We start from the raw sequence: 8,176 nt of genomic DNA, 5'->3' as shown, positions 1-8,176 counted from the left end.
TCCTGAGGACAGATCCCAAAACTTAGGGGTTTTGATGCTAAGCAAAATTCTCAGTGTTGAATGCTCTGTAAATTCTGTGATATATCCTCAGAGTAAAGAAGGCATTACTGAGTGTAATTACTGAATGGATGGCAAAAGTATTTATTTTATTTTCACTTAATAGGGCCAATAAGAATAAAGAATAATGATAAAAAGTGTTTAAAATACTTAGAAGGCTCATCATAAACTCATACTAAGATTCAGGAAATATCTAACAATGATTTGGATTTTTTGACATATTCATTTTAAAAAATTGTAATTACTTTATATATACCTACATTCAAAGAATTCACAAGTTTTCCCTAAAATACTTTTTTTTTTGGCCAAAAAAAGAATTTATTAAAGAAGATACAGAACACTTGTATGCTCAAATTTTAATACTGCTTTACATGTTTTCTTTTTGTGAAACAATTCCTATTATATTAACCAAAAATTTCCACTGGTAACATATTTAATATTCACTTGTCAAACACAATTGATAATCTTAGGGGAAAATACATCAAAGGCATATATACAATTATAGAATTTCTTATTATACATGTAGCATGGAAGATACATTTTATTACATTTTACATATTCTAGAAGACATTCAAATGAAGATAAATAGATTCAGACTGGTTGATAAACTATTCTGGAGGTTGAGGTCCTTCACTTTATTATTTTGTGATAAGAAAATTCAAAATTATTAATGTTGAATTTCTCATCGTACATTCATCTAAGAACAGTTAAAAATCTTGTAAAGGAAGACTGTAGATTGGTTAATTTAGGCATTTTACAGTGGCTTGATAATTCACTGCTGGGAATATTTGCTAGAGAAGAAAAAATAATTACAAGAAATTCTTCCATCTATTTAGATCTGGTAAAGAACCAAAATGGAAACAGAAGATAAAATAACTGTGAAGCTGCAAGATGCTATTTTTGGCCTAGTCTGTTACATCCTGATGTTTTACAAGTGTTTTATTTTTCATAAAGGTAAAAATCTGAACAGAGAAACATTGTGTTTTTCCCCAAAATATAGATTTTCTTGAAAAATATATGCATATGATATATATATATATATATATATATATATATATATATAGGCAAAAAATTATGTAAAACCAAGAAAGAAAACACCACAGTTGAGTAAGTGGATGCAGCATAATGTCCCCACAGCAGTTTGGGGGCTTTCCCCTCCTTCTACCTGTTTCATGATTTATAATCACACCCAGTATTGTCCAGCCTACAAAAAAGGCACTACTGACAACAGGTAGTGCAAAGAGCTCAGATATTATAAAATACTTTAAATTTAGAGTAAATGAGAATGCAAAATGGTACATCTTTTGCAACTCATTCCAGTGTCAATGCTTAACCAAAAAAACCCCCCAAAACCAAAAACCTAAATATACAAATGCAGCCCAGAAATATTTAGTGCAAATATGAAGAGTAACAGCATAATTTAAAGTTTCTTAAATAAGGTAAGGGAAGGGCTTGTTCTAGAGGTCTCTGTAGAACAATAAATGTAATGGCATCTGGTGCAGTCTTAAAACTGAAAAATCAGGAAAAGAAAATTAGAGGTGAACTCTCACCTACTAATATTTATTATTCTAACTTATAAGGGGAGACTAAAAGATGATTTGTTGAAGACCAAAATATTTTCTTAGATTTCTTGACGGGGGTCAAAAATAACATGAGTTCTCCTGAAGTCTGCGCACGCAGTGCTGGTGTTCAGTTGCTGAGATGCGAGTGACTCTGAGGGCCCGTGGTGCACGCCATCGCATCAGAAGGTCTCGTCATCGTTGCAGTTGGTCGCCCAGTGCCCAAACATCTCACAGATCTCACAGTAAGGCCGCTCCTCACTCCGACTGCCATGATGTGTGGAATGGGGTGGGTCCTCGAACATCTGTGCCTGGGTGGGACAGTCCTCTGTGTCATGGAGATCAAAGCAGTCACAGATATCACAGAAGAGGCGGGGCTTTTTCTTGGTCTGTTTCTCCTGGTCATCGCTGTCATACGTGTTCAGGTCGTCCCCATTGCCATTAAGAGCTGCTTCTGACATCATCTCCACCTTCATTTTGAGGTCTTGATTCTTTCTTTGAAGGTCCACTATTACTGAATTTAGGAAGTCAATCTGACTCTCCTGGGCTCTCTCGTCCTCTTCTGCCTCAGTCAGTATTACCTGAGGAGCTGCCGAGCTGCCTCTTGTTTTCTTTGAGTTGAAGCTCCAAGTTCTTTACCTTGAGCTCGAGCTTCACCTTATCAGACTCTAGAGTCTGAACAACCGAATGCAGGGACTTGGCAGAAGCGTTTTCTCCGCTGAGCACTGTGACCTCATTCCTCAGCTTTTCCAGTTCTGCATCCTTCTCTGTGAGTAAAGCACTAGTAATACTGATGGATTTCTGTAAGGAAGCTTTCTCTTCATCTGTCTCTTTTATGTACTTGGATTCTCTCTTTTTCATTTCTAATAACTGATTATTGAGCACAAATCGTTCTTCTTCCAGCTTTTGATGACTTGTGACTTCGTCCCTGCTTCTCCCCAGCTCCTCGGCAAGTTTGACGTTCTCTTCTTGCAGTGCTGAAAGCTGCTGGGACTTCTGAGCTACCGCCTGCTTTAGGGTTTCTATTTCTTTCCTGAACTCTTCCATTTTTTGATTCTCTACAGTCAGAAGTTCTTTTGATTTGTTCAGCTCTTCCACATTTTTCAAGTTGTTTTCTTTAAGAGTGTCCAATTCGCACTGCAGTTTTGCGTTTGTTTGCCTGGTGTCCTCCAGGGAGGCCAGCGTTTCGGACTTCTCCTTGGTCATCTGCTCCATTATCTGCATGGCATCTTCCGCAGTCCGAGCAGCTTTGGCTTTGTCAGCCTGTTCTTTCAGGTCCTCCATCTCCTGCATCAGGCCTCTGTTCTCCTCCTGGGCAGCCTTCAGCTTCTCCTCCGGGGCCAGCAGCACCTTCTGTAGGTTCTGCAGGATTTCTTCATGCTTTGTTTTTGTCTCAGAACTGGCCTTTTCATACCTGGATTTCAGATCCTGACACTGGTTGTGGCTCATTCCCACCTTCTTTTCCAGGTCCAACAATTTTTCCTCCAATTCTTTCTTTTCTTCCTTGTGCTTTCTGGCTGCTTCCTGCTGGCTCTGTTCGGCTTTAAGAGTTATTTCCCCAATACTTTTCTGAAGAAAACTCGCATTTTCATTGGCCTTTGAAAGTTTTAGCTGTAATTCTTCCACACATCTTTCTTTCAGACGTAATTCATCATTCATTTTCGTCAGCTGAGAAGAATTATCTCCTGACATCTTCATTATTTCGGCAATGTCATTTTCCAATTTTTCCTTTGCCTTTATCAACTGCTCTTCTTTTTCATCTCGTTCTCTAAATTTCACCTCCATATCTGATAAATTTTCTCTTAACTTCTCCAATTCAGAAGACAGCATGTTAAACTCTTCTTCCTTTTGGTGCAATTTATTTACAGTTTCTTGCATACTTCTCTGGACAGAGGCTGCCTCCTCCGAAGCATCAGCAAATTTTTCTTTCAAAATATGCAGTTCTTTTTCCAAAGCCTCTTTCACTCGACTGACTTCACTCAAATTTTCGTCAAGGTTAGTAACCTTTAGCTCTTTTCCCTGGAGCTCTCTGGCAATGCTACTAGCCTTGTCACTTTCAGCATTCTTTTCAATCTCTAAATTTTGAATCTGTTTCCCAGCTGCCTCAAGCTGCTGTCTAAGTTTCTCCATATCCAATTTACCTTCGGAACTGGCTTTCCGAAGTGCATCAAGATCCAAGAGCTTTTCTTTGGCAGCCTTTAGCTGTGATGTAAAATTATCAATGACCTTGGTTTGTTCACTGCATTTGGCTTGGAGTACCTCTAGCTCCTTTACCTTTATTTCAGCTTCCTGCAATTTGTTTAAGGCGTCTTCCATTTCTACTAGGTGCTGGTCTTCTGCTCTGTCCAGTTTGGACTGGATGGTTTCCAGGCTGGTCTCCTTTTCCTTAATGATCTTCATCAGTTTAGACTTTAGGGCTTCCATCTCTTTAGCGTGCGCAGACCGCTCAGAGTCTTGTTTGTTCTGTAAATTTTCTATTTCGTGCTGGTAATCTACTCTCAGTTTCTCTATTTGCGTCTTTAATTCAGCAAACTCAGCGGACTCTGCCCCAACCCCTTTGCTAAAGGACACCGTCAGCTCCTCCATTGCCTGCTGATGGGACGCAATGGCAGTCTCCAGTTTGGACTTCCACAAAGCTATCACATCTGAATTCTCCTTGTTTGCATGGTCAAGCTTGCTCCTCAAGGACTCATTCTCTTTGGAAAGTTTCTCTGTGGATGTGTGCAGAGCCTTTATCTCCTTCTGATATGTCTCTTCCCGGACCCGGAAGTGCTCCTTCAGAGAAGTTATTTCCCTCTGATGGTCAGCCTGGGTGACTTCTAACTTTTCTTGCCAAGAGCTTATCTCTTGCAAAAGGGAAAGTGACATATCCACGTCCCCAGCAGGCTTACTGGACTCCAGCCTTCTTCGGAGCTCAGCCACTTCCTGTGCTCTCAGCGCTAGGTCTTTCTCTAATTCCATTTTCCTCGACTTTTCTGACACTGTAGCCACCTCAAGATCGCCTTTGGTAATTGATTCTTCTTCAACCCGGAACTGAAGGTCCTCAACTTTCCTTTTCTCCTCCTCCAGTTGGTTGAGAAGCTCCACCTTCTCTCTGTCAGCTGCTTCCACCATGGTTCGCAGCTGGTCCATCTTGGCTTCCAGCTCCAGGACATGTAGTCCTGTCCGACTGGGCTTGCTGCTCACAGAGGAGGCCACGGAGCTCATGGAGCTGAGGGAGGAGGCGGACGGGCTGCGCTTCAGGCTGGCAGACGTGGTGGCCATCACGCGCCTCACTGCGGCAGCCTTGGCTTTGGCTGGTGTAGTGGAAGGGAAGCCAATCTTGGTCACTTTGTGGACCGGAGCAAACAAGCCATATTTGGGTTGACACTGAAAATACCTCGTTCCAGCGACGGCACCATCGTTCTTCCCAAGAGGTTCGTCCAGCTCCACACCACACCATTCCCCCTTGGCAAAGTCGGTCTCCCCAAGAAACCGGACAACACCAGCCTTGGTGCCACCAACCAACACTCGGTCTCCAATTTTGAGCTCTTGCTCTCCTTTCTTGACTGAGCCAGCCTCAGAAAGGTTGGAGATCGACTCGCTGGCAGTTTTCGTAAGGTTGCTGATCTGAGGCGTGGCTGGCGGTTCCTTGGCTCTTGGCTGGGAAGACTTATGGGGAATGTTTGAGGGTGTGGCTGAGGAGGACACCATGTTGGCTACAGACGTGGACAGAGGTGAAGCGGCTCTGGATGCCTGAGCCGTCTGCAGGCCATTGGCTTCGTCCTCTGCACCTTCCTGGTTAACTTTGAAGGTCGGGTAAAGATGCCCTTTAAAGGTTCACACTGGAAATACCGAACTCCTGCCACAGAACCATCGTTCTTGCCAATAGGTTCATCTAAAACAATCCCAGCCCACTGGCCTGGGGCAAACTGAGTCTCTCCAAGAAACTGGATGAATCCAGGCTTGTTCCCATTCACCCAAACACGCTCTCCAACTCGAAAGTCATCCACAAACTCCTCTGGGGTCTCGGTGGAGGGAGCGCTCGAGGCTCTTTCACTAGATATCATTTTTTTCTACCGGGCCTGCAGCAGCAACAGGTGTCTTCAGGGCTGTGCTTCCCGGCTTGAGGATCTTGGTAGGGGCCTTCAGCCCGCTTGGCTTCAGCAGACTCATTGTCTTTGTGATTCAGTCTCTCTTCGCCTGTTGCCACTGTCTTTCCCCGACCATTGATAAAAGTGTGGGTGTTTCTATCATACAGTCAGTCTCTAGATTAAACCTGAAAATCCTCTTAAAAATACTCTTTTCCTTTCCTACACATCTGTGTGGGCCATTTTTCTTCATACACTTGAACCAAAACAAATTATTGAGAGCTCCGACCGCCAGGCACTGTCCTAACCGCCTCGGACGCCGCTGGTCGCCTCCACCTGCACCGCTGCAGCAGCCGCTGCTGCCGTGGCCGCTGCCTCCCGCCTCCCGGCTCCAAATACTTTTTAATATAAGGCATTTATACCAATTATCTAAATTATTTATACATACTATATGTGCACTTTTTTCTTTTAAAAATAAATGAAACATTGTGCAATATTTGGATGGTATTTTCAAATTAAAAATAGGAACGTTAGTGTATCTCTTAACTCCCCCAGGATCATGAAGTCAGCAGATTTTCCTTTGATATAGCATATATCATCATGTAGTTATTAATATATATTCTCTCTAGGTAATTTTGAACATCCACTTCCTTAGCTTTTAATGAAAAATTACTCTAGTTTAACTCTAATTGCCTGTGAATATTATGGTCAGAATTTTCACCGTGCCCTCTAAATTTACTAATAACCTACTTGTTTCTATAAGATTAGATCCATTCATTTTAGATAGAACAGTTTCTTTAATAAAGAGTTCGTAGATAATTTGGATAATATTCAATTTTAAATAGAAGTAAATATATAACTTTAAAAGATTTAACTCCCAATGAGCTTTCCAAATTAGATCTAAACTAGCATTTCTTGGGCCTTTCATTTCTTTCAAAATATTAAGTTAAAATAACAGCAAAATAATATTTTCCTTGATACATCATATGCTTGCTAAGAGCATGAATCACATTTCATTATTTAAACTTATTCACCAACATTGTTTTAGTTGAAGATATTTATTTGAAACACTACTCTTGCCCCAGAAATCACATCCATAACCTTGAAAATTTTTGCATGTACAATGGGTTAATTGGAGGTTTGGGTATTGCATTTCAAATGACAGGACAAAGTTGTTTATACATCTTAGCTTTAAATTTCTTCACCTGTATAATATATTTCACACCCCTAGGGATGCTGTAAGGATTAATGAGTTTGAAAAGTACACTGACCTTTCTGATGAAACATGCTCTATAAGTACAAAGTGCTATTTTACTGTGCTCCAAATAAGATACATTGCAAAAAATATGAAAGTAAAAGGAGATCAAATTGAGGCAGATTGGTAACACAGATACATTCTAAATAGAAATTCTTGTCTCAAATAAGACCTTCTCCTACCTTGCAAAGTTTGTTCTTGTCCCCAATACCTCTCTTTTTAATAGTTCTATATCTCTAATGTATGAATTTAGGTGGTTTATTTTAACATATATAACATTAATGTTAGTGCTTCACAGCTAAATTGAACATCCTCACTCTATTTGTCTCTAAAAAATAAATAAGATTTTAATTAATATGATGCATCTGAATTACTGCTTTTGATTGGATAGTAGGTGCTAGGCATTGGGCTTTATACTAGCTATAGATTATTTAATTCAAGTCATACAATTTATAATGAGATAAGACAATCTGTATGATAAATTATCGTGGCTGCTCAGTAATAACAATATTTTTGAAGTAATAAATAGTAATACACAGAAGTAGATGGCTAGCATAGACAAACATAATTTGGAAAACATGGATTTGGTGGTAGATTTCAGCACAGTTCACAAAAAAAAGGAAATGATAAATTTGAAGCCAATTTGCAAATTTGTATGGATATTCAGCTCTTCTGCTCAAATATTATGTACCTACAAACAAATATCTTTTAACTTGCTTATCTTCCTACAAAGAACTTCGATACATTAATAATAGCTAAACTATAAAAGACGTGTGGATTTTGAATTCTAGTTCATAAATTTGTAAATTAGTGTCCTGGTTTATGTACTATGGCACTATGTAAAAATTAACATGATTCATGAGTTTATTCATATCTGACTTTACTCATATTCAGAATTTTGACTTCTTCTGTTTGAACCTTCAAATTTACAGACTGAGAATAAATTTTAAATAACTTTCTTTATCTCATCTTTCAATACTTAAAAAAATCATAGTATAATCAGGCACAGTGGATCATACCTATAATCCCAGAGACATGAGATGCTTTGCAATAGAATCACAAGTTTGAGGCCAACCTGGTCAATTTAAGAGTAATATATCAAGATAAAAAATAAAAAAGCCTGGGGATGTGTCTCAGTGGTACAGCACCCCTTGTTTTAAAAACTCTGGTACTGCAAAGAAAAAAATGTGCTGAAAGTGTCAATAGTGTAAATTGTACGTTAAAGGAATATCGAA

At 39.6% G+C, this 8,176-nt stretch overlaps 1 pseudogene; it reads right to left on the bottom strand.

Annotated features, from left to right (window-relative positions):
• Positions 1-1,408: 1,408 nt before the first annotated feature.
• On the bottom strand, positions 1,409-6,079 carry LOC144251250 (CAP-Gly domain-containing linker protein 1 pseudogene; annotated as a pseudogene).
• Between the last annotated feature and the right edge of the window lie 2,097 nt (positions 6,080-8,176).

This window comes from Urocitellus parryii (genome assembly GCF_045843805.1).
Source record: "Urocitellus parryii isolate mUroPar1 chromosome 10 unlocalized genomic scaffold, mUroPar1.hap1 SUPER_10_unloc_3, whole genome shotgun sequence".
NCBI classification, from domain to species: Eukaryota; Metazoa; Chordata; class Mammalia; order Rodentia; family Sciuridae; genus Urocitellus; species Urocitellus parryii.
The sequence above is the reverse complement of the archived record's forward strand: the minus strand, read 5'-3'. Positions and strand labels throughout refer to the sequence as shown.